This window comes from Callithrix jacchus, chromosome 5 (genome assembly GCF_049354715.1).
Source record: "Callithrix jacchus isolate 240 chromosome 5, calJac240_pri, whole genome shotgun sequence".
Classification (NCBI taxonomy): Eukaryota; Metazoa; Chordata; class Mammalia; order Primates; family Cebidae; genus Callithrix; species Callithrix jacchus.
Window position 1 is genome coordinate 5,043,914 of NC_133506.1, and position 27,543 is coordinate 5,071,456.

The window sequence follows — 27,543 nt, forward strand, 5'->3', positions numbered from 1 at the left end:
AATAGTTGGGACAACAGTACATGCCAACATGCCTGGCTAATTTTTATATTTTTCGTACAGACAGGGTTTTACCATGTTGGCCAGATTGGTCTCAAATTCCTGACCTCAGGTGATCTACCTGCCTCAGCCTCCCAAAGTTCTGGGATTACAGGCATGAGCTACGCTGCCCAGCCAGATGACTCTCTTTGACTAGAATAATGCATGGTTTACCCCACCTGCAAGAACACGGTTCGTGACTTACTTCTGCTCATTCGTAAGTGGGCTCCAGCTTGCTCAAATGAGGAGAGGAGTCAGGGAAGGAAACCGTAGCCCAGTCAGCATCAGTTAGAATCAGCAGTTGTCAGACATGGGCTTATGTCTGATGTCCAGCATGCCTCTCTACAACCATGGGTAGGGAATAGGGAACAAGGTAAGGAGAGAGTTGTATACCTCTGGCCTTGTAGCTTCCAGAATACAAATGAGGGTTTCTTTTTGCCTTGTTTAGAAGGCCATGGCCACTTCCATCATCTTCTCCAACTCCTACCCTTCCCTCAGGAGTCTGCTTAAGCCCTGCCTCCTCCAGGCCCACTATTCTCAAGCCTATCTCTGGGCTCTGTCATCTCCCAGACAAGAGGGGGCCCTCTGGCTGTGGGCTGCAAAGGGCAAGATTAACTGCCCTGGATTGTCATCTCTTGAGGTTCCTTTGGAAAGCCAGTTCTTTCTGTGGTGAGGGAGGGGATTAAAAAAAAAAAAAAAAAAAGGGGAAAGCCAGTCCTATCCTTTGTTGTTCCAAATCCTTCTGTCTGTTGACCTAGATCCCAGAGGTCCAAGATAATGTCTCTAGTTAATGCTTTTCTTCTCTGATGGTCTGAGTTCTATGGAAAGGAAGAGTGGGAATAATTTATAAAACAGAATTCAAGCCACATTCTGCCTCGAAATATTATCCCTTAATTATCCAGTTTCCACAGCTTGTCTTATGGGTCACTAGGGTAATAGTGCAAATGATCTCAGCCATAAGGTTGGTAGCAATTAGTGTTACTGGGTAAGTTTTCTATTTTCCTATTTAGGGGCAGAGTTCTGGGGAAGGGAAGAGAGGAAGAGGCAAAGAAAGAAGGGTCCAGAGAACTCTGGGGCATGGTGTCAGGAGGGCAGATTCTCCTGAGGCTAGACATGGGATACCAACAGAGAAGAAGAGATGAATAAATGGAGAAGGGCATGGTCATAAATGTGGCTCACTTCTCAAAACTTCCTCTTTGTGAATGTGTCTGAAGACAGGCACATTAGGGACTGAGCCCAACATTCTGTGGGCCCCTTTAATCTGCCTTATGCATAACTTGTGGGGAAAGAACGACAAGTCAACTGAGCATGAGGAATTCACCAACATCTTCAAACTCTCTGTCTCTGGTTAACCCAGCGCCAGAGGCTTAGCATCCCCCTGGAAGCCACCAACCAAAAGCTTGCAGCTCCTCTAGGCAAAGCCACCATCACTGTTGCCTGGACAACTGAATATCTCTTATTTTATATATGCAATGTATAATTATTATATATCTATATATAAAAATTATATGTATGAAATATATATATATATACACACACATTATATACATATATATGTATATTTTAGAGAGAGAGGGTCTCCCTAATACCCTGTTACCTAGGCTGGCCTCAAACTCCTTGGCTCAAGCAATCATCTTGCCTCAGCCTCCCAAGTAGCTGGGATTACAGGCTTGAGCCACTATGCCTGGCTTGAATGTCTTTTTTTTTGAGACAGAGTCTTGCTCTGTCATTCAGGCTGGAGCACAGTGGTGCAATCTTTGCTCACCTCAACTGATCCTCTTACTTATTCCGCCTCTCAAATAGCTGGGACTATCGGCGTGCACTACCATGCCTGGCTAATTTTGTCTATTTTTCATAGAGACGAGGTCTCACTATGTTGCCCAGGCTGGCCTTGAACTCCTGGCCTCAAGTAATCCTCCTGCCTTAGCCTCCCAAAGTGCTGGGATTATAGGCATGGATCACCGTGCCCAACTTCAATGTCTCTTTCTATTTTTTTTTTTTTTTTTTTGAGGTGGAGTTTTGCTCTTATTGCCCAGGCTGGAGTGCAATGGTGTGATCTCGGCTCATTGAAACCTCTGCCTCCTGGGTTCAAGCAATTCTCCTGCCTCAGCCTCCTGAGTAGCTGGGATTACAGGTGCCTGCCACCATGCTTGGCTCATTTTTTTGTATTTTTAGTAGAGATGGAGTTTCACCATGTTGGCCAGGCTGGTCTCGAACTCCTGACATCAGGTGATTCACCCGCCTCGGCCTCCCAAAGTGGTGGGATTGCAGGCGTGAGCCACTGTGCCCGGCCTGAATATCTTTTAATTGAAATCTCTGCCTCCACCTGTCCTGTTCCATCCATTCCCCATGTAGCAGCCAGAGTGATTTTTTTTTTTTGAGACGGAGTTTCACTGTTGTTACCCAGACTGGAGTGCAATGGCACGATCTCGGCTCACCGCAACCTCCGCCTCCTGGGTTCAAGCAATTCTCCTGCTTCAGCCTCCCGAGTAGCTGGGACTACAGGCGTGCACCACGATGCCCAGCTAATTTTTGTATTTTTTAGTAGAGAGGGGGTTTCACCTTGTTGACCAGGATGGCCTCGATCAGCCAGAGTGATTTTTTTTCCCCTCTGAAACACAATTCAAATTGCATCACTCCTGGCTTAAATCCTTTAATAGCTTCCCATTGTTCTTAAAATAAAATTTCCTTCAAGGTCTTGCTCTCTGATGTCATCTGATAGACTCTCCTTCTAAATCACTACTTTCTAGACATATTGTTCTCCTTTCTGTTCCTAGAGTATGCCAAGCTCTTCCCTACCTCAAGGAAGGCCTTTACACCTGCCATTCCCTTAGCCCTAAAGGTTTTTCCCGTTCTTGAACTTGATTCCCTCAGCTCTTCACATTTTGGATCATTAGCAACCTTCTTCTCTGTGCAAATATTAACTCTCTCCTCGGCCTCTCTTTCCCCAATTTCTCCCTATCTTATCTATCCTCTTTCTTTCCTAGCACTCATCACAATTTATAATTATCTCCATTTATCTTCATATTGGCTTTCCCTCCTTTGTAGAATCTAAACTTTATGAAGGCAGGTACCTTGTTGTCATATTTATTTTGCAATATAAGACAATGCCTGGCCCATGCAGGCACTCAATGAATATTTGGTGAAAGAGTGAATGAGAAGAAAATAAAACAAACAACAGAAAATTCTGATTTGTTGGTCCCTTTGGGCCAACAGGATAGGTTCAGATCAGATTGAAGGTGATTCAATATCCTTCTCTTTGCCTTTGTCCTGTCATATTGGGGCTTGGAAGACCCCTCATCAACACCCCATATCTTTTTTTTTAAAATAAGATGGGGTTTCACCATGATGGCCAGACTGGTCTTGAACTCCTGACCTCAGGTGATCCACCCACCCTGGCCTCCCAAAGTGCTAGGATTACAGGCATGAGCCACCGCGCCCAGCCAACATCCCATATCTAAGCGCTAGGAGAGGCTCAGGACTCTGGCTTTTCTTAATATCTTTGATCTTGTCTTTGACCAAGAAAGGTAAAAGAGAGCATCTAATTTATGGATAAAAGTGATTGGCCATTCTCCCAAAACGGTGACTTGCTGTAGGGCTGAGGTGGAGTTCTAAGAATCATAGGAGGCCAGGTGCCACGGCTTACCCCTGTGATCCCAACATTTTGGGGAGCAAGCAGGGAGGATCGCTTGAGCCTAGGAATTTGAGACCAGCCTGGGCAACATATTGAGACCCTATTTCTATTTAAAACAACAACAACAAAAAAGAATCATAGGGCTTTGAACTGAAGGAAACCCTAGGGATCATGCTCAAACTTGGCTCTCCATTAGAGTTGTCAGGAAGCTTTTTCTTCCCATGCTAACAGTACTTTGTTAAGACATAATTTATATACAATAAAATGCACAAAGCACAAATGTAAGTATCCAGCTTAGTGAATTTCCATGTTTACAAACACCCAGGTAACTACCCACTGAGATTTAGGTCTAGAACATTCCTATCATTCCTGAAAGTTTCCTGTGCTCCTTTCTAGTCAGTACCCGTTTTCACTCCTTGGATGTCACGTCTATTCTGACTCCTACCACCAGATCAGCTTTGCCACTTCCTATACTTCATACAAATGGAGTGATGCTGAATGAAGTCTTTTGTGTCTGACTTCTTTTGCTCAACATAATATTTTTGAGATTGTATTCATTTTGTTGTGTGCATGAGCAGTTTGTGTTTTTAAATTGTGAATTAGTGTCCTACTGTGAGTATACCACACTTGTTTATCCATTCTTTTAGGAGGGCTTTTATAAAACATAAACCCTAAAGCCTACCCTAAGTATCTGAATCTCCAGGGATGGAGTACATATATATGGATAGAGAGAGAAAGAGAGAGAGAGGGACTCTTGCTGTGTTGCCCAGGCTAGAGTGCAGTGGTGTGATCTCAGCTCACTGCAACCTTTCCCTCCCAGGTTCAAGTGGTTCTCGTGACTCAGCCTTCTGAGTAGCTGGGATTATAGGCATGTACCACCATGCCCAGCTAATTTTTTGTATTTTTAGTAGAGTTGGGGTTTCACCATGTTGGCTGGTCAGGCTGGTCTCAAACTCCTGACTTCAGGTGATCCACCCGCCTTGGCCTCCCAAAGTGCTGGGATTACAGGCAGTAGTCACCATGCCCGGCCTGGGAGATATATTTTCAATAAGCTTCCAGGTGATTGTGATGTACAGCCATGTGTGAGAAACACTGATTTAGTCCATTCGTTCTGGCTCCATAGATATGGAAACTGAGGCCAAGAGAGAAAGGGGTTTCCCAAATAGAAACTTGAATCAGTACAAGTCCAGACTTGAACCTCTTCCACTGTATTGTTCTTTCCACTGAAGGGCAACTCAAACTACTATTTAGTGCTGAAGGCAGGGGCATGAGTAATAACAGCTTCTATTCATTGAGTACTCGCTATATGCCAGGCTCTGCTCTAGGCACATTATGAACATTTAATCTTCTTAACAAGAAGAAGAAACCAAAACCCAGAGCAGAAGGCCACTGAAGCGGTGGATGACAAGGAGAAGATCCAATCGCAGGTCCGCTTAACATCAGATCCACACAAGAAGGTTGATACCTTTTCTTGAAGTGAAAAGGAAGAAAACCACAAACTTCTTGGTTTGCTGGCCTACCCCAGTCCAATTTGGGATGGTAGAAATTAAAAAAAAAACCACCACAAAATAGTATTTACCCCACTTCTTAAGCCCTGGTTTTAGAATTCCTTCTGTTGTGTACACACAGTGCTTCACTAGTGAAAGCTGTTGACCAACTGACCAAAAATGTTCTCTGAATGTTCTTGGCACCAAAAGAAAAGAAATAAATAAAAACGTACCAGCTAAGGGGAGGGGGATCTGTTTGCTTAATCAATAGGTCTGCCTCCTCTACTAACAAGTCTCCTCCCAGGCATGGGGCCTGCAAATGCTGCCAGTGGGGCTGTCAGGGATCAGTCTCCACATCTGGAAAGCAAGCTCTCAAAGTGGAAAGAGCCCTAACTCTTTCATCAGGGAGTAAACTGACCCTAGCAGTCAGGGACTGGAATGAGTCACACACACATTTGCTAGTTAAGATGCTAAATCTGGCCGGGCGCGGTGGCTCATGCCTGTAATCCCAGCACTTTGGGAGGCCGAGGTGGGTGGATCACGAGGTCAAGAGATTGAGACAATCCTGGTCAACATGGTGAAACCCCGTCTCTACTAAAAATACAAAAAATTAGCTGGGCATGGTGGCTCGTGCCTGTAATCCCAGCTACTCAGGAGGCTGAGGCAGGAGAATTGCCTGAACCCAGGAGGCGGAGGTTGCCGTGAGCCGAGATCGCGCCATTGCACTCCAGCCTGGGTAACAAGAGCGAAACTCCGTCTCAAAACAAAAAAAAAAAAAAAAAGAAAGAAAAGGAGAGTTTGCAATAGATGGAATTTTGGTTGTCTGTTTCAACTTTAATAAATATGAAGTGAAACAATGTTACACATGCAGACTGAACCCCAAATCCTAAGCCCTGAGTCCTCTTCCCAACTAGGCCTAGGCCTTGGCTCCCAGTCTTGTCTTTGGCCTGCCTAGCCCAGTGTTAGCAAGAATCTTGGTGTCAGTTTAGTGAGAATCCCTCTACCTTGATAACTAATTAAGCTCCTCATCTCCTGCCTTTGATGTACAGTACAAGTCCCTGCTTGGCCTGCCTTTAGGAAGACTTTCCCTACCCTTGATGGCTCCTCTTAGCAATTTTCCATCCCTTGACGCCTTCACTTAGCTCTGGCTACAAATCCCCAGTTACCTTTGCCATATTCAGAGTTGAACACAATCTTTCTCCCCTTTTTCAATATCTTATTGAAATAGCTTTGAATAAAGTCTTCCTTAGTATTTAAACAAGAATCAGGGCCAGGCATGGTGGCTCACTCCCAGCACTCTGGGAGGCTGAGGCAGGTGGTCACTTGAGGTCAGGAGACCAGCCTGGTCAACATGGCAAAACCCCATCTCCAGGCACCCCTTTGTAGTCCCAGCTACTCGGGGGGCAGAGGCAGGAGAATCACTTGAACCCGGAAAGCAGAGATTGTAGTGAGTTGAGATTGCAACACTGAACTCCAGCCTGGGCAATAGAGAGCAGTGGAAACGGAGCCAGCGGGGCCTGTGTGGCCACTTGGGTTTGTGAAATGGCTGCTGACATTTCTGAATCCAGTAGGGTTGACTGTAAAGGGGACCCAAGGAACAGTGCCAAGTTAGATGCTGATTACCCACTTCAAGTCCTTTATTGTGGAGTTTGTTCATTACCAACAGAGTACTGTGAATATATGCCTGATGTTGCTAAATGTAGACAATAGGCAGAGAAGACTTTTCCAAATGAATTTGCAAAACTTACTGTAGAAAATTCACCCAAACAAGGAATTAGTGAGGGTCAAGGAACAGTATGGGAAGAAGAAGAGAAGAAAAAACAGGAGAGGTGGACGGAGTAAAATAAAACAAAAAAAGACTATACCACAAAAGGTTACTACAGCCAAAATTCCCAGAGCAAAGAAGAAATAGGAGTGTGTGGCCTTGGAACTTTTGAAATTGATCTTAAACAAGCACAAAGATTTTTTGCTCAAAAATTCTCCTGTGGTGCCTCAGTAATAGTGGAGGATGAAATTATCATTCAGGGAGACTTTACAGATGATATAATTGATGTCATTCAGGAAAAATGGCCAGGGGTAGATGATGATAGCATCAAAGATCTTGGAGAAGTAAAGAACTGAATTTGAGGCAGGAGAATTGCCTGAACCCAGGAGGCGGAGGTTGTGGTGAGCCGAGATCGTGCCATTGCACTCCAGCCTGGGTAACAAGAGAGAAACTCTGTCTCAAAAAAAAAAAAAAAAAAAAAAGAACTGAATTTGAAAATTTGTCGTATTTAATGGCCTGAACTGAAAGTTGATATGGCCAAAGGGAGAGAGAAGCCTTTTAAGAAATATATAATTGGAAACAGATGCTTGGTGCTGTAAAGAAAAATTAGTATTGAGACAAAGGATCTCTCAGCAAGGCGATTTTTACTTCCTTCAGGAAGGGTACTCTCACCAGCCATCTTGCCACGAGAGTACAATGAACATAGGAAAAGCAGACATATTTATCTTTTATGCATTTGGGGTTGTCTTTACTATTGTGTCTGATCTCCATTGGTTGGAACTAGACTTCACAATCTAAACTAAAACCTGATTGGCTAATAACTTAAAGCTTTTCTAAACAGGTAAATGCAATGGAGAACAAAAGGAAAGTCTAAATAGGAAAGAGCATAGGCTGTGAGCTGGGACATGCCTGTGAGCATGTCCAGCACAGATATCTTGGTTATAAGTACAATGACATAGGATGTACTACATGCCTAGAAGCATGTCTAACAGCTACATAGAAGAGTTATTAGCAAAAAGCAAGAAGGCTTTGAAGAAAGTTTTTAAAACTATTATTTCTAATACTTATGAAGCTTTGAACAGAACCGTTTCTACTTCCTACTATTATATATATATATACTTTATTTATTCTACAGTAAAACTGTAGACTGCCCTCATACTTGGCATTTTCTCTATTCTGTACAAGGCTTTTTTTAATCACAAAAGTCAAATAAATAGGGGAGACTGTCATGCTCATGCATGAACAGAATTTAGTCAAATAAAAAATTTTGGTCATTTGGTACTGCCTTTCTCTCTTTTTTCTTTTTTGAGATGGAGTCTCACACTGTCACTCAGGCTATAGTGCAATGGTGTGATCTCAGCTTACTGCAACCTCTGCCTCTCAGGTTCAAGCAATTCTCCTGCCTCAGCCTCTTGAGTAGCTGCAATTACAGGCACCCATCACCACACCCAGCTAATTTTGTGTATTTTTAGAGATGGGGTTTCACCATGTTGGTCAGGCTGGTCTTGAACTCCTAGCCTCATGATTCACCTGTCTTGGCCTCCCAAAGTGTTGGGATTACAGCTGCGAACCACCACGCCTGGCCTGACTTTCTCTCTTTTTAACTTTATTTTTTGAAAAATCCAGTAGACTTCTTGTGGTGAGCATTTTTGTTACTTTACTGATCTAAAGCTGAGTGATTTTTTTAAAAAAGAATTTGAATTTGGCTTCTTCACCGGTAATATGCCTCCTTGCTTCTTTGATGTGACAGTTTTGAGATGGGTGAGAATCTAATAGATTTGTAGTTAAATTTGCTTTGTTGCTGCGAAGTCCACACTATAGGCACAATAACATACTGTTGGTAGGAGTTGTTTGAGCTATTTTGGAGATTATTTGGTAAAGCATACCAAATAATAATGTGCACTGTTTGAACCAGTAAACCACTTCTTTGACATTAAAAAACATTAGAAGAAATAATCAGTCTTGCATAAAACTTATGTATGAAAGTATTCATCACAGTATTATTTATAATAAAAAATTATAAATGTTATAAATGAGCAATTGAAAAATGGTCAAAGAAGTGATTGTGTGGTAAAATATTATGCATATGTTTAAATAATCATATTTTCTAAGCTTACTTGGAAACATGTTGGTAATGTCAGGTGGGAGCACCCCAGATATATTTTAGACATTTATCATGATCATTGTTCTGAGTGAAAGCCATTCAGAGAGGCTAGAGGTTCTTATTCTGGCTATAAATTATGTGAGTAAGATTCTGCTAACCAATTACAAATAATGAACACCTATGCTCAATACATAGTCCTGGAAATAGCAATTGAAACACGTCTTCTCACAAGAGAAAATGACAGTTTTAATGATGCATTAGATGAATTTAAACTTTAACTCAGGTGATACAAATTGGAAAGAAGACATGTGGTGTTTTAAATCGCTGTGGACACTTTTAAGAAACTTAGAACCATGCAGCAAACCACCATGGTACCTGTATAGCGATAACAAACCTGTATGTTCTGCACATGTACCCCAGAACTTAAAGTATAAAAGAAAGTTTAGTGATTAAAATCTTAGGTTTAGTCATGTAAACTATCACATTTCAATAGTTTATTCCTTCTTTTCTAATTTTTATTCTTCACATTTTTTATAATTATTATATTGCGGAATCTCTCCAGTATAGTAAAATGTTTAACAGTCAAAATGTTTTGTCTTCCTAACTTTAATGGGAATGTTGCAATATCATATGTACTATTTGTTGTTCCATTATTGATAAAGAGTCTTAATCAAGTTTAGGAATTTACTTTATTAGTTCTTAGGCTGCTGGCTTATTTTTTAAATGACTGATCTCTGAATATCATTAAATGTGTCTACATTTATTTGGGGAAAAAAAAGAAACTTAGAACTCATGAAACCATTATTTATTGCCAAGCAAATTACAATATTGAATGAGTGTTTTTTAAAAAATAAAGTATTAGGTCCAGGTGCAGTGACTCATGCCTGTAATCCTAGCACTTTGAGAGGCCGAGGTGGACAGATCACCTGAGGTCAGGCATTTGAGACTAGCCTGACCAACATGGAGAAACCCCATCTTTACTAAAAATACAAAATTAGCTGGGTATGGTGGTGGATGCCTGTAATCCCAGCTACCTGGGAGGCTGAGGCAGGATAATTATTTGAACCTGAGAGGTGGAGGTTGCGGTGAGCCGACATCGTGCCATTTTACTCCAGCCTGGGCAGCAAGAGTGAAACTCCATCACAAAATAAATAAACAAATAAATAAAGTATTAGAAAAATATGTAATAAAGATGTAAAATTAAAAGTTAAATTCTGCATTAACTGTGAATTTTACTAAATAGAATTACTAGTGAAGCAGACTTACCCATCGAGACTATCTGGTATGCATTACATATGTATTCTTTTGGTGCTGGAAGATGTCTGTGTGCCTGTATCAACATGTGACTTCATGTAAAGTTTATTCACATTCACAGTTCTTACCAAATGCAGTTTCAATCCATAGATAGTCAGCAGTGAATGTTACTATAGGAAAATGCAGGATTAAAATTGTCCTTGTTTAAAAAAAAGAATCAGAATAATTTTTTCTTAACAACACTAAAATTATTTGATCTCTTGGGCTGTATCTATATACACATACCAATTTCACTATTGTGACTGAATTGGCTAGTCTAATTGTTATGCTTAATAGATGTCAAATTGAATAATATTTTGATGGGTGGTTTGGATCTTATGTAGGCAGCCTGCTTCAGAACTCTTCTTTGAGACCAAGAACCATATGGCAGGCCCAGACTGCCTGAGGGGCCCTGAGTAGAATTTGAGAGAAGGCTTGAGGCTGTGTTCCTTCTCAAGAGACAAAAGGACAAGACTCATTCAGGCAGTACTTGTCAGTGTGACATCTGTCTCCCTGTTCCATTGAAAGAGGGGTCAGAGTCCAGGTTTCCCAGATGTTCATTCCCACAGTGTACAAGGAATACAGTGCTGACAGGTGATGCTAAATGATTGCTTTAAATCTCCTGACATCAATCCCTTTAGTCTGTTTTATCTAATATTACTCAACAAAGACCTTAGTGGGTATATATTGATTTTGTTTATGCTCTCCAGAAATCACTTCTCTGCCTTTTCTCCTTCTCAGTAATCATGTAGTCTTTTGATTTCTGAATTCCTTTACCTGGGGTGCATTCTGCACAAGCACTCATTAAGCATAGCTGAAGCTGAGCTGATAGTTTGTGACAGCTCCTAACTTTATAGCAGAAGGAAGGGAAGAGGCTTTGTTGTGAGATGAAATTTTCTACAGAGGAGCATTAAGTCAAAACCAAGGAGATATAGCTGAGCAAATCTTAAGAATTTGTTCTATTTGGAGAATAGAACATTAGTTTTATTTGGAGAAAGTAGAAAAAGTTTTGAGACAGACATCTATGAAAGGTTTTTTTTTTATTTTTTTTTTTTACTTGAATGGGTCCCAGTAAGGCATCCAACATAACCAAAGAAAACCAAAATGACTGGCCAGGTGCAGTGGCTCACACCTGTAATCCAGCACTTTGGGAGGCTGAGGTGGGTGAATCACATTCGGCCAGGAGTTTGAGACCAGCCTGGCCAACACAGCGAAATCCCATCTCTACTAAAAATAAAAAAATTAGGCTGGGCGTGGTGGCTCAGGCCTGTATTCCCAGCACTTTGGGAGGCTAAGATGGGTGGATCATGAGGTCAGGAGATCGAGACCATCCTGGCCAACATGGTGAAACCCCATCCCTACTAAAATAAAATAAAAAAAATTAGCCATGGCGGCACACACCTGTAATCCCAACTACTTGGGCGGCTGAGGCAGGGGAATCACTTGAACCTGGGAGGCAGAGGTTGCAGTGAGCTGAGATCGCACCACTGCACTCCAGCCTGGTGTTGGAGCAAGACTCCATCTCAAAAAAAAAAAAAGTAAAAAAAACACACAAAAATTAGCCAGGCATGGTGGCATGTACTGTTGTCCCAGCTACTTGGAAGGCTGAGGCGGGAGAATCACTTGAACTTGGGAGGTGAAGTTTGCAGTGAGCCGAGATCACGCCACTGCACTCCAGCCTGGGCGACAGAACAAGACTCTATCTCAAAAAAAAAAAAAAAAAAAAAAAAATTTAAAAAGGAGAACAAAAATGACTCCAATGTGCCATCCCATTTAGCCTCTCTAATCTCCAATGGAAACAGCAGGATGAAATGTTTCATATCATGAAGCAGAGCAAACTCACCCATAATTGAAAACATGAACCTGAGCTTCCTTTAATGGGCATTAAAATGTGTCAAAATGGGTATCTATTCAGAAAAGTCAAACATTTACAAAGGAAAAGGAAAGTCTGCAATAAATGGAATTTTGGTCATCTGTTTCATCTCTAATAAATATGAAATGAACAAATGCTACACATGCAGGCTGATCCCAAATCCTAAATACTGCTCTGTCAGAGTTATTAGAAATCTGAAACTGCAAGCAACTTGCTGAAGACATTTAAAGAAGCACTAAAGTGTGACTTTGGGGTCAGGGTTGATATTCAGGAGTACTTCTTTCTTAGATATACATGTAGATATATTTGTTTATTCATTTACTGCTAGGAAATGGAAAAGGCATAGAGTAAAGAGAAAGAAGATGCCACGAATTAGCAAAAGCTTCCTTCAGGCTGAACTCCTCTTAACTACTTTGACCCACAAAAGTGAATTAAAAAAATCTGTTTAAGTTCCCAAGAAAGAAAGGATAATGTTCAAGTTCTTTAAACTTTCCAAAGTAGCAGCAGCTTCACTCATTCTGGAAGCAGACTAAAGTTGCCATCTAGACTCAAATGCTTTCCTGCAAAGAGCCCAGGCCAAGGAGCTTCCTTTTTCACCTCGCAGCAGTGGAGGTTTGCTGCTTACTTGTCTATAACTTCAAAGAGGAGAACAAGAAAACAACCAGTCATACTACAAAATTATTTCAAACTTCACCCTCTCTCACAGGCAGGAATATTCTTACAGACCCACAGTGAAAAAGAGGAAATGTTTCATCAGCTGAAAGGCAGCAGTAAGCAGACCAAGAGAGGTTTTACAAAAGAAACAAAAGGGTATCCTTTATTTTACAGAGGGACTCTCTAGCAATTCAGTTCATATAAAACTTACACTTAGAGAAGAAAACAGAATCTCTATAGGTGGCAGAAGAAAAGAAAATTGTTTCCTCCTACTTACCAGTGCAAGTGACTATGCCCTCTATCAGCCCCTTGAAGAGAAGCCAGAGCAGAGCGTCTTTCCTGTCCTTGGGTAGCAGAGGCAAGGTGTGTTGCTGTGAGATTTTTTAAAGATCCCAGGAACTCCCAGCAGCTGGCTTTCCCATCTCATCTCTTTGCTTTCAGCCAAAAAAAAAAAAAAGGTACCTTCATAACTCAGTTCTGGGTGCCACAAATCTTGTGGTCTGGTCTTCCTGTATTTCTCCCCATTCTTTAGAAATGAATTGACATTGACATTGAGGTTAAAAGGGATTGGAAGGAAAGTGGTTGCACTGAGGATACTCCATGGGCAGAGTTTAACGAGAATTTAATTCAGAATGGACCCAAGAGACAGAATAAAACAGTCTAGTTGAGTTAACCTAGAAAAACAAGTCCTGCCAAAGAAGGGTCTAATTCAGCTTCTTTTAGAAATTCTGGGCGAGTTAAGGAGCAGTTGGTGGAGAAGCTAAACTCTTGATAGGCAGATTGCTGAGGCCCAGCCCACCCAATTAGTAAAATCTTGTTGGGACCCTTTTTTGAGGAAATATTGGTCTCATAATTTTCAGATTTCCATTGAAGGGGCTGTATTTACACGGACTCAAAAACTATTAGCCTGCAGTTCTTTTCTTCTCCTTACTCAGTTGGTTTTTCCTTGGATCAACTAGAACTTACAAAGTTATATGAAAGCTCATCATACAAACTGGGTCATTCTTGTCATACCCAACTAAATCAGAGTCTAGGGGCCAGGACTTGGGGCACAGAACCTGCTCCAAGAATTCAATTTTTCACAAACTCAGCTGCTAAAATGGCCTGCTGTAACCCCAAGACCATTTAGTAGCTGCTGAAACATGACTCTAAGACCAGTTTTGCCTACTGCCATCGCTCACCAATCAGAGTTTGTCAGCTCCCAAATGCTTCTCTTTTTTCTTTTTTCCCCCTTCTTTCCAAATGCTTCTTTAGTGCCAATGAGCTTTTCTTCAAAACAATATAGAACATTTTTCTAGTAAAACTCCCAACCTTCCGTTCCTCAGACACACTGAAGACCACCTGGTTGGTGTGTATGCCCCAAACTGCAATTCTTGCTTCCAAAATAGAATGTTTTAAAGTTAGAGATTCATCTCTATGTTTTATTTTGACTTCCACAGTTATAGTTTATTGCCTTCTGGATAATGTGAAGCTTAGAGGCTCTGCAGAAGAAAGTAGGCGAATAGGAGGCCCTACAGTAAGTATTGTCTGTTTTTGTGGTGATGGGTGTAGAAGAGTGGGATAGGCGATGGTATACCTTTACATTGATTTATCCTTATTTCTGGGAACCAATTTCTTTTGGTGATTTGTAGAGACAAGAGCAACTGGAAAGATAAGTGAATAAGGAGTCAGGAGATCTGGATTTCAGTTTAGGCTTTGTTACTTTCTCTCTGTAATCTTGGACAAGTCACATAAACTATCTGAACACTGCTAGCTCATCTACCAACCACACTGGGCTGAAAAAGAGGATACAATGAGATAATGTAGACACCTTGAAAACTGTGAAGCATTCCATAAATGTGAATGTTTTCCAAGTTTTAATTCCTTATATGACCCATCAAGTAAGGCTTTGGATAGATAAAGAATTTGAACATGGGAGGAACATATTGAGTCTGATGGATAGTAGTTGGTAGGATGGGGGATGGAAGTAGAACTAAGTGGAAAAGAAAAAGCAGGGAAAGAAAGCAGAAAATATATCAAGTTTCTAGAGAAAGAGTTGGCTCAGATGTCTGTTTGGACTTATAACTGTAAAATATAATCTGTTCAAGAATAAAGCAATGGAATATAAATGAACAATCAAAAATTACTCCCTTAGAAATAATTAGCCAGGGGAGTATTCTGGGAAGAAGGCAGAGTAGGAGGCACTAGGATTCTGTTTCCTTACCTAGCCAAAACTTATACTGGCAGAATCTGTAACCATTTTAAAACCATGGAGTCTATTGAAGGCTTGCAACTTCTAGGGAAAGGCTTGGATGGCAAAGTGTGGTTAATTTTAGTTAATTCTGGCTCTTAGCATAGTAGCAGCTACCCATTCCCCAACCCCAGCCCCTTCGGCAGGCAGCTGTGCACATGTTCCTGGAGCACCTTGCCCAAAGCTGGTGAGAGCTAGGGAAGGCAAAAACAATTTTGTTGGCCGGACATGGTGGCTCATGTCTACAATCCTGGCACTTGGGGAGGCTGAAGCAAGAGGATTGCTTGAGGCCATGAGTTCAAGACCAGTCTGGGCAACACAGGGAGACTGTCTCTACAAATAATTAAAAAATTAATCAGGCATGAAGGCACATATCTGTAGTTCCAACTGTGGATCCTTGCTAAGGCAGAAGGATCACCTGAGCCTGGGAGGTCAAGGCTACAGTGAGCCGTGATTATGCCTCTGCACTCCAGCCTGGGTGATAGAGCAAGACTCTGTCTCTAAAAAAATTAAAATCTGAAAAAAAGGAAATACTGAATATCTGTACTGTGCTCACTGTTTGCTGCTTCTGATCACACAGGTGCAGACAAAGAGCCTGGGCTGTTTTTCCTCTACTTTCCTCATTGCTGCAAGTCCCTCTCCTTCAGTTGAAGTGACTTCCAGGGGATTTAAAGGACTGGTTCCCACCCCCCACTCTTTTTCCCTCTTCCCCCTTTGGGAGCCACTAAAGATTAGGACATTCACAAATAACCACATATATGGGGAACATTACAAAGTGACTATGTATAAAGTGCCCAGAGAAAGGTGTAGGTGCATGAAACACCTGAGGAGACTTTATGTTCGTACCTCGGCCTGGTCCTTGGCACAGAGATAGATATAACAATAAAAAAAAGAAACAACAACAACAAAACTGTAACAAAATAAAGTAAACCCTGAGGATGGGAGAGAACTTAGTTTCTAGAGTCATCACATTATTAAACTCATATGTCTAGTTTTCAACCAAAATAAATCACAAGGCATACAAAGAAAAGGGAAAATATGGCACATTCAAAGGAAAAAAAAGTCAATAGAAACTCATTGAAAGGGAAAAAAAAGTCAACAGTAAAAGACCTCATAGCAGATTCTACTAGACAAAGATATTAAAATAATTGTCTTAAGATGCTCAAAGAACTAAAGGAAGATGTGGAGAGTAAAAAAAATGTACAAACAAAAGGGGAATATTGATAAAGATATGGAAAACCTAAAAAGAAACCAGAAAGTACAATAACTTTTTGTAATATTGACTAGTATAACCAAAATTTTTAAATGGGCTAGAGTAATTCAAAGGCAGATTTTATTAGACAGAAGAGAGAATCAGTGAACCTGAAGATAGAACCATGAAATAACTGAGTCTGAGGAACATAAATAAGACTGGAGAAAAGTGAACACTGCCTAAGGGACATGTGGGACACCATCACACAGAACAACATGTTCATTCTCTCAGAAGTCCAGCAATGCCAGGAGGAGAAGAGGGAAAAAACTATTTGAAGAAACACTGATTGAAGACTTCCGAAGTGTGATGAAAGATAGGAATATAAACATCCAAGAAGCTCAGCAAATTCCAGGTAAGATCAACTCAAAGAGATCCACCTAAAGACATGGTATAATGAAAGTTTTGAAAGCCAAAACCAAAGAGAGCGTCTTGGAAACAGCAAAAGAGATGCGACATCACATATAAGAAACCTTCAATAAAATCATTAGCAGTTTACTTACCAGAAACTTTGGAGGCCAGAGGCTGTGGGCTGATAAATTCAAAGTGCTGAAAGAAACAACTATCGACCAAGAGTCCTGTATAAGATTATCTCAATTGATGCAGAAAAGGCATCTGACAAACTAACATTGTTTAATGATAAAAACACTCAACAAACTAGGACTAGAAGAAGACTGCTTCAACATGCTAAAAGCCATATATGAAAAATCCACAGCCAACATCATACACAATGATGAAAGATTTTCCTCTAATATCAAGAACAAGACAAAGATGCATGCTTTCATCACCTCTATTCAAAATAGTACTGGAAGTTCTACCTAGAACAATTAGGCAAGAAAAAGAAATCAAAGGTATTCATACTAAAAAGGAAGAAGTAAAATGATCTCTGTTCACAGATGATTCAATCTTAAATTCAGAGAAGCCTAAAGATTTCATAAAACAGTGTTAGAACTAATAAATGAATTTAGCAAAGTAGCAGGATACAAAGTTATATCAGTTACATTTCTTTTTTTTTTTTTGAGATGGGAGTTTCGCTCTTGTTGCCCAGGCTGGAGTGCAATGGCGCAATCTCAGCTCACAGCTACCTCCGCCTCCTGGGTTCAGGCAATTCTCCTGCCTCATCCTCCCGAGTAACTGGGATTACAGGCACGCGCCACCATGCCCAGCTAATTTGGTGTATTTTTAGTAGAGATGGCGTTTCACCATATTGACCAGGATGGTCTCGATCTCTTGACTTCGTGATCCACCCGTCCCGGCCTCCCAAAGTGCTTGGATTACAGGCTTGAGTCACTGTGCCCGGCCCTGCATTTCTATATATTAACAATGAACAATCTGAAAAGGAAATTAAGAAAATGATTCAATTGACAAATCATCAAAATAACTAGGAATTAAGATACCCAAGGGGGTGAAAGATGTATACAATGACTACTATAGGACATTGCTGAAAGAAATTAAGTAAGACATAAATACAAGCAATCTACAGATTCAATACAATTCCCATCCAAATCTCTAGAGGGTTTTTTTTTTTTTTCATAAATAGAAAAAAAACCATTCTAAAATTTGTTATGGATTCTCAAAGGACCCCAAATAGCCAAAATAATCTTGAAAAAGAAGAATAAAGCTGGAGGACTCACACTTCCTGATTTCATAACTTACTGCAAAGCCACAGTGATCAAAACAGTGTGGTACTGGCATAAAGACAAACATGCAGTAAGATGGAATATGAAAGCGAGCCCAGAAATAAACCTTTACATGTATGGTCAAATGATTTTTGACAAAGGTGCCAAGGCCATTTAATATGAGAAAGAAGAGGTTTTTTTTTTTCAACAAATGGTACAAGGAAAACTGGATATCTATGTGCAAAACAATGAAGTTAGACTCTTATCTAACACCATACACAAAAACTTACCCAAAATGAATCATAGAGCTAAATGTATTAGACCTAAAACTATAAAACTTAAGAAAACCCAGGGTAAAATCTTTACATCATTGAATTTAGCATGATTTCTTGGAGATAACACCAAAATCTCAGGCAACAATAGAAAAAATAGATAAGTTGGACTCTATGAAAAGTTAAGCTTTTGTGCTAGTTTACTGTTATTTTTATTTAATTATTTTTTTGGATGGAGTATTGCTCTGTCACCTAGGCTGAAGTGCAGTGGTGTAATCTTGGCTCACTGCAACCTCCACCTCCTGGGTTCAAGCAATTCTCCTGCCTCAGCCTCCTGAGTAGCTGGGACTACAGGCAGGCATACATCCCCACTCCTGGCTAATTTTTGTATTTTTAGCAGAGACGGGGTTTCGCCATATTAGCCAGGCTGGTCTCGAACTCCTAACCTTAAGTGATCTGCCTGCCTTGGCCTCCCAAAGTGCTGGGATTACAGGTGAACTACTGTGCCTGGCCTATTTTTACGTTTTTAATAGAGTAAAGTGAAAGCAAGTTTATTAGAGAAGAAACAAAAGAATGGCTACTCCCTAGGCAGAATAGCCTGTGCCTAGTGCTTTAAAACTAGTGTTGGAAGAGTAAAAACAAAGCAGCCCAAAGAATGGAAGAAAGTATTTACAAAGCATATCTCTGATAAGGGATTAGTGTCCAGAATATATAGAAAATCCCTAAAATTCTGGCACAAGATGGGATGAGTATGCATGGAGGTCATGTGTCCTCCATTACTAAAGGTGTTGAAGCATACACTGGATTACTGCTTGGTAAGACTATGGTAGCGGAATTGTCAGCCTTGTAGTAGAGAGCTAAATGCTAGAGCCTGCATTTAAGTCAACTCTGAATTTTAAAGAGATTCTATAGATTTGAGAAAATGGGAGCCATATTTTGATGATAGTGGTAGTAAAATGAGGAAAAGGTTGAATGCCTAAGTTAGGGCAGACTTAGGGCAGGGTCATAAGGAAGCATGAAGGCATGGGCTAGAGAAAGCATTGTAAAAATGAAGAAGGAGTACTATAGATAGTGGAATAATACCAAAAGCATATTTAATTTACTTTGGAATTTTCCATCATCTAGCCCCAAATAGGAAGACCATGAGGACAGAGTTCTCTTTGTAGTATTTTGACTATCTTATAGCTTGGTCTTCATGTAGAGTAACAAGAGTCATAAGCTTTTGCTCTTCCAAGAGCCAAAGGAACAGAGGCTAAGAAAGCAGAGACTAATGCTAACCCTAAACCATTTTTACTCATAGCCTCGCCTCCTCAAGCTCCAGGACAACTGGCCGGAGCCACCACAGCTCCCACCCTAAACCATTTTTAGAGATAATAAAGCAAACTTAATTGCCATAATCTGATTAAAAAATGCTCATATAGTATAAGCACTTACAGAAATACTACCATATACCAGGTGTTATGTTCAGTACTGAGGATAGAGAGATGAAGATAACATTTTCTATATTCAGATAATTCATAATCTAATAGGACCCCAAAGGCTCAAAATAAATCCGGGTAGGATCTACAGTTAGGTCAGGACAAGCCAACATATGAAATCATCTTTCTTTGAAACTTGCTATTCCTAAAACTTTATCAGCTTTTGTAGATTGGAAATTTGCAGAATTTAACTTCATGATGTGAAATTCAAGATACTTCAAAGTAAGATACTAGCACCCAGGAACTAGAAGTTATACTTTTTTTTGTTGTTGCTGTTAGAGACAGGGTCTCCCTCTGTCACTCAGGCTGGAGGGCAGTGATATGATCATAGCTCACTGCAGCCCTGAACTCTTGTGTTCAAGTGATCCTCCCGCCTCAGCCTCCCCAGTAGCTGGAACTCCAGATGTGCATCACCACACCTAGCTTTTTTTTTTTTTTTTTTTAAAGATGAGAGTCTTACTATGTTACTCAGTCTGGTCTTGAACTCCTGGCTTTAAGTGATCCTTCCTTGGTTTCCCAAAGTGCTGGTTTTGCAGGTGTGAGCCACTGCATACAGCCCTTATACTTTTAAGTAGTTAATAAAGCTGTATTTCTGGGCCAGGCATGGTGACTCATGCCTGTAATCCCAGCTATTTGGGATGCTGAGGCAGGAGAATCCCTTGAACCCAGGAGGTGGAGGTTGCAGTAAGCCCAGATCACACCATTGCACTCCAGCCCGGGCAACAAAAGCAAAACTGTCTCAAAAAAAAAAAAAAAAAAAGCGTTATTTCTTCAGTTTGAGCCTTCAACATTTGCACCAGAATCATGGGAGGTGGGAGGTGCTTGTTGAATATATTTCCTGGGACCCACTCCAGACCTACCAAATCAGAATTCATAAGGTAGTTTTTTTCTGCCAGTAAAAAAAAATCTCAAGTAATTCCAATACACAGTGAGGTTTAAGAATCCCTATGATAAAGTGATAAAACCCACAACAATGCTTAATCCCAGAGTGTTGTCTCCTTGACATCCAGCTACTCAGAAATCACTTAAAAATTACAGCAGTGGAAGAGGTTATTTCTTCCTGATGCCAGGAACTCTCTGGCACTTAACTCTAGAAAGAATACTGCTGAAGGATGGCCACATGCTCCCAGATACCAAGAACCCTTCTGCTAGACATGTTACCAAGCCAGTCAATTCTCATTCAGACCTCACATTTTCTACCTTAACACTTACTCACACTATTTCTCTCTCGATGCAGATTTCACATTCTACCTTGCTCCACTTATGGTCTGGATCTTTCATTGATCCTCAGTGGAGGAAGTGGATTTTCACAGAAACTTCTGTGGCTATTGCTATTAAAGGAAGTAACATGTGGGAAATACCTAGTTTTATGCTTGGTGTTAGTAGGTGCTCAATTTGTTGAATGGAAAACTTGAAATAAAACACAATATAGGCTGGGTGTGGTGGCTCATGCCTGTAATCCAAGCACTTTGTGAGGCTGAGGTGGGTGGATCACTTGAGGTCAGGAGTTCAAGACCAGTCTGCCCAACATGGTGATACCCTGTCTCTACTAAAAATACAAAAAGTAGCCAGGTATGGTGGCATATGCCTGTAATTCCAGCTACTAGGGAGACTGAGGCAGGAGAATCAGTTGAACTTGGGAGGTGGAGGTTGCGTTGAGCCAAGATCATGCCACTGTACTCCAGCCTGGGCAACAGAGTGAGACTCTGTCTCAAAAACAAAACTAAACAAAAAACCACAATATAATACCACAACTGAATTTCATTCACTAAAAATTATAATCAAGGCAGAAGATAGCATTTAAATGATTAACAATGAGAATAGAAGTTTAGACATTTAGACATAAACATAATTCACAAATTGATTGGTTGTTCCTTTTTCACTGAGACTATAAACTAGCTATCATTCCATCTTTTGCCATAGAATACATACATAAGTCTAAGTGCTTTACATAGTTACACAGGTTATCTCACTTAACTCTTATGATACCAAATGAAATAGGTATTATCCCTGTCTAACAGTTGAGAAAACAGAGCTACAGAGCAGTTAAGTCACTTATTTTGAACTATTTCACTATAATGCCTTTTAAATGTCCCTTAATACCACACAGAGGGAGATGTAGCTGTTGAATACTTTCTAGGTGTGTAGCTCTGGGATCATTCTACAGGGAAAACAGAAGTAAAAAGATTGTGTTTGTGATTTTAAGAAGTACATCTCCCATCCTATAAGATAGGTTGAGGAAATATTTCAACAACAACAATAAAATAGGAATAAAGAGGTTCAGTGTGACCCTGAGTCAGACTGCAGGTCAGGGTGAGTCAGGGCTAAGATGTGAGCCTCCCAGTGTTGAACTGGCGGTCATCCTTCTCTCCCTCTCAGAGGATTCCAATCCTGCCCCAACTCCCATCTTTTCATTTCTACCCAATTCCTCCTTGGCCATTCTATGAACTCTAGAGACACCATGGGGATCCCAGTCTGATTTTATCAAGGAAACAATGGAAGAGAGTTTGGTGGACTTGCTTTGAGCTTCTGCAATCTGGAGTTTGAGAGAGTTTGGGTTGAATCTGAGAGTAAGAGAAAAATTCTATTTCCAATTATGAAAAGAAAATTTTTGGCCAGGTGCAGTGGCTCACACTTGTAATTCTAGCACTTTTGGAGGCTGAGGTGGGCAGATCACAAGGTCAAAAGATCAAGACCATCCTGGCCAACATGGTGAAACCCTGTCTCTACTAAAAATACAAAAATTAGCTGGGCGTGGTGGCACACACCTGTAGTCCTAGCTACTCAGGAGGCTGAGACAGAAGAATTGCTTGAACCCGGGAGGCGGAGGTTGCAGTGAGCCAAGATCACACCATTACACTCCAGCCTGGAAAACAAGAGCAAAAACTCTGTCTCAGGAAGAAAAGAAAAAGTTTTTAGGGAAAGGTTTTTATGCTACCTCAGAGACAAGTGTGGGAAGAAGTGCCGTCTATCTGAGGCACAGACCATCTGACAGACTTTTCTATCACAGCCATTTCCTTGTTTTTACAGAAATAACTGGCTCATAAATTGCTGAAAGATCAGTGCTGCATAACGAATAATAAACACTGCTACTAGGTTTCAGGGGTATTCCGGACTTACTGGAGATGTCAGAGGGCATGGTGTTTCAGTGCTACTATTTATTATTTGAATCCGGGTAGTCACAAGTTGAGACAGGTAAGTCTCAAGTAGTTTTGGCCTGGTTGTTGTCTTTCTAGCATATCTTCTGACCCCCTGGACCAGGTGAGAGCTCTCTGTTAAACTTTTTATCACAATCTGTACTTTTCTTTCTCAGAGGCAACATAATTACAATTATTTGTTTAGTTTGTTCAATGCCTCCTAGCACATAAGTTCCATCCATAAGGGAAGGCATTTAAATGCTTTGTCTACCATCATGTCCCCAGGTCCTAGTGTTGAGCCTGGCCACAGAGATGCCCAATTAATTTCCAGTTAAAGAAAATGAATATGTGATCTGAGAATCATGGAATTTCAGAACTAAGAGACACTTGAGGGTCTGTTTAGTCCAAACCCCTTAGTTTATAGAGCAGATAACTGAGTTCTAGAGAAATGAAGGGCTTTTCCCATTGTCATATATTGTTTTGTGGCAGAATCAAGATTCAAACTGGTTCTCTTAATTCCCTTTTCTTTTTTTTAGAGCTCTGAGCCAGGAAAATTCCCTTTTCTTTATCTTATTGTACTTCTGGTTAACTAAAAGTTTTAGGATGAAGGCACTGACCAGAAATTATAGATGTAGTGGATTAAAAAGTGTCCTCCCAAAATTCATGTCTACTCAGAGTCTCGGCTTGTGACCTTATTTTTTCTGAACTATTATGTCTAACTGATCTTTTTCTTTCAATTCATCAAGAGCTTCAACTGTACATACAGTCATGCATCGCATAACAATGGGATATGTTCTGAGAAAGGCATTTTTAGGTGATTTTGTCCTTGTGCAAACACTAGAGTGTTATAAACACAGTACACTTAGGTACTACACAAACCCAGATACTATACTACACTCAGGCTATGTGGGATAGCCTGTTGCTCCTAGGCAACAAACCAGTACAGCGTGTTATTGTACTGAATACTATAGGCAACTGTAACACAATGGGAAGTATTTGTGTATCTAAACATAGAAAAGGTACAGTAAAAACATGGTATAAAAGATTTTTAAAATGGTATACCAAAAGGGTGCAGTGGTGCACACCTCTAACCCCAGCACTTTCGGAGGCTAAGGTGGGCAGACTGCTTGACCCCAGGAGTTCAAGACCAGCCTGGGCAACATGGTGAAACCCATCTCTACAAAACACACACACACACACACACACACACACACACACACACACACACACACACAAGAACATGAGTTTGGGAAAGACAAATATACCAAAGAGACATTATAAGGAATGCAGTCACCATAAAAATAATAATCTTAGCTTACTGTAACTTTTTTACTTTGTAAACTTTTTAATTTTAAAAAACTTTTGACTCTTTTATAATACTTAAAACGCACATTGTACAGTTATACAAATATAATTTCTTACTTTATAATCCAATTCTATGAGTTTTTCTATTTTTAATTTTTTTAACTTTTAAAACTTTTAAAAATTAAAAACACAAACACATTAGCATAGGCCTCTACAGGGTCAAGATTATCAATATCATTGTTTCCCTTTTCTATATCTTGTCCCACTAGAAGGTCTTCAGGGACAATATAATGCATGCAGCTGTCATCACTTATGATAACAATGTCTTCTTCGGGAATCCCTCCTGAAGGACCTGCCTGAGACTCTTCTTGAGGAGCTGTCACTCTTTTCAGAGATATGTCCATGAAAATTTGCTTGGCTTTTTTTTTTTAAATCATAGATGTGCTTGTAAGCAGATAATGCATCATGAATATTCCTATTAATAAAAGCCTTTTGGTATTGGGGGTTCATGTTTTCAAACGTCTTAAGAAGGTGGTTGAGGTAATAAAAGCTTCTGCTAACCCCTTAACCCTGACTTTCCTTGGGAGTTCTTTTTCTTCTCCTGCAGTTTCTTTTTTCCTTGCCTTTCCTTAAGCTGTTCCTATTTTAGTTCCAACAACTCATTAGTTAATTCCTCAGGATCCACTTAAAGGAGCACCTCAGTGTCATACTTGTTCGCACACAGATTAAAGATTCTTGCAAACCACAGCCTTGTTGATTTTTGCAACCTTCTCATCCTTGGAAAATTATTTAAAGTCACAGACAAACCTCTTAAGTGTTTTCTTTCAGGTGCCATTCATACACTCCTTGGTGACATCACCCTCAAGCCCAAAAAAAGGTTCTTGATGCAGTCATAGATGTTGTAATCCTTCCAGAGTTCCGCAGTGTCTTCCTCAGTTGCTGCAATAGCCTGGGCAAACCTCCTTAGGTAGTACGCTGCTATAACTCCTTGATCCATTGGTTTCTTCCTACCAGAGATGTGGTATTTGAAGGAAGAAACATCACTTTAATACCCAGGTGAAGATCACCAATAAAGGAAAGATGTGTGGGAGCATTTTTAACAATAAGCCAAATCTTGAAAGGTATGTTATTCTCCAAACAGTACTTCTCCGTTTCAATGGCATAGCAATTCGGGAAGCCATCTTGGAAGAGAAGCTAGGTTATCTATGACTTCTTATGGCTCCAGTAGTAGACGGGCAATATGTGTTTACTGATAGACCTGAAGGCCCTGGGGTTCTCCCTGTGCCAGATCACAAAAGGCTTCAATATGTAGACTGCAACACTGACCCCAGGCAAGACTATTTCCTTGTCCTTAATAGGTCTGAAAACTGGTATTGACGTCACCTCTTTATGGATAAAGTCCTTTCAAGCCATCAATTTCTGGAATAGGGAGATGTCATCCATATTGAAGATTTTCCCAGGTAAATAATTTTCCTCCACAATCACCTTATCTAGAGTTTCCCAAAATTCTGCAGCTGCCTTCATATCAGCACTTGCATCCTCCCCTTTCACTTTCACATTATATAATAAATAATGATTTATTTTTATTTTTAAGATGGGGTCTCACCTGGGATTACAGGCATGAGCCACTACGCCTGGCCAGGTACATGATTCTGGAATCATTTAAACCACCTAGAGCTAGCACTAAATCCAACAACATAGTCAGGTCCAGCCTTTTCTTTGTTCTCTCTCTCTCTCTCTCTCTCTCTCTCTCTCTCTCTCTCTCTCTCTCTCTCTCTCTCTCTCTCTCTTCCTCCCTCCCTCCCTCCCTCCCTCCCATCCTTCCCCTCTCCCTCTCCCTCTCTCTCTCCCCCTCTCTTTCTTGACAGAGTCTCACTCTGTCACACAGGCTGGAGTGCAGTGGCATAATCATGAGTCCACTGAAGCTTCAACCTCCTGGGCTCTAGCAATCCTCCCACCTCTGCCTCCTGAGTAGCAGGGCTGCAAGCATGCACTACCTTGCCTGCCAGCCTTGTCTTTCAACATCACAAACAAACTTTTTGTTTTGACCATGATGGTTATCACGCTAAGAGAGATATGCTTCTGTTGCCTGGTCTTCAATCTAGGTCTTTAGAAGTTTCTCCATATCCCATATAGACCCTTTGTGAACTTGTGTTAGTCTTGTTGCTTTAACAGCTTCATTCTTTTCTTCAAGATTGTCGCTACGGTGGAATGGGACATGCCTGACAGGTTAGCAGTAATCATCACTGACTTTCCACCTTCGTAGCTCTTACTTTAAATTTCATTTACAGGTCAGTCACTTGATGTGGCCTCTTACTGGCAACATTAGCCAGTTTTGTACACTTAGAAGCCATGATGAACAAAACAACACAAGATTGAATCAAATGCTAGAGAAAATAATGCAAACAAGAGGTGCAGTAAACATAAAATATATGAGGATGCTGCTGGTTTAACATGACATGACATACTGTTTTACAATAAACTTTTTTTTTTTGACTGAGTCTTGCTCTGTCACCCAGACTGGAGTACATTGGTGTGATCTTGGCTTACTGCAACCTCCACCTCCCATGTTCAAGCAATTCTCGTGCCTCAACCTCCCAAGTAGCTAGGATTATAGGCACCTGGCACCACACCTGGCTAATTCTTGTAGTTTTAATAGAGACAGAGTTTTGCCATGTTGGTCGGGCTGGTTTATAGGACCACTGTTATATATGCAGTCCATCATATATACTTGGACAAGAGAGTGAGGACAGGAAAGGAAGGAAGGAAGGGAGGGAGGGAAGGAGAGAGAGAGAAGGGAGGAGGGGAGGGGAGGGGAGGGGAGGGGAGGGGAGGGGAGGGGAGGGCAGGGCAAGCTGATAGTACCCACTGGATGCTTGGCCCTGACCACAACTCTGGAAGACCTACTGCAGTAAGGGCCAATTAACACAATGATTTAAAACAAAAGCTTAGGACTGACTAGTTATGCCATATTTTTACTGACTCTTAAGCACAATGGTCTTGTCTGCTACTTAGAAGACTATAGACTGGCAGATTAAAAGCACCTCTCTTTGGGTCATGAACCAAGGAAACAAATTGCAGCTGCCAGTCAGTCTGGATCATTCTTGTGGTATACATAGTAAGGGCACATTCTCTGATGAGAATCAAGTTTTTGATTAAGCTTGTGCCACTCAGATGGCCACAGTTGCCACCTAGATCCATCATCACATTGGACATAATGACACCATCATCAACTAGGCACAACTACCTGCCAGACTTGTGACCTCTGCTAAAAGTTAGCCTATTTGTCTTATGGTGAAAGATGCCATATTGTGCTGAGTATTGACTGGCTGCAGAGTGTTGACTGGCTCCTGGTAAACTGGTGACAACAGACTTTTGGCCTTTTCTGAGCTATTCCACTGGTATCT

The 27,543-nt window shown here is 40.8% G+C and overlaps 1 protein-coding gene and 1 pseudogene across 27 annotated transcripts in view; one reads left to right on the forward strand and one right to left on the reverse strand.

Moving 5' to 3' along the window:
- The window catches only part of ASIP (agouti signaling protein), a 210,955-nt gene that overhangs the window by 38,609 nt on the left and 144,803 nt on the right, over positions 1–27,543 (reverse strand). For 3 of the 26 annotated variants that reach the window (XM_078371100.1, XM_078371101.1, XM_078371099.1), the window contains one exon: positions 13,124–13,280. The exons of 18 other annotated variants lie outside the window; for them this stretch is intronic. The gene's annotated coding sequence lies outside the window, so the exon portion shown is untranslated. Of the gene's footprint in view, positions 1–241; positions 369–13,123; positions 13,281–27,543 lie in introns of those variants that run through there. 5 more of the 26 variants (XR_013535039.1, XR_013535038.1, XM_035298074.3 and 2 more) reach the window with 4 other exon arrangements.
- On the forward strand, positions 1,569–13,133 carry LOC128932000 (density-regulated protein pseudogene; annotated as a pseudogene). Its single transcript, XR_008481137.2, has one exon. The product of XR_008481137.2 is annotated as a density-regulated protein pseudogene (transcript).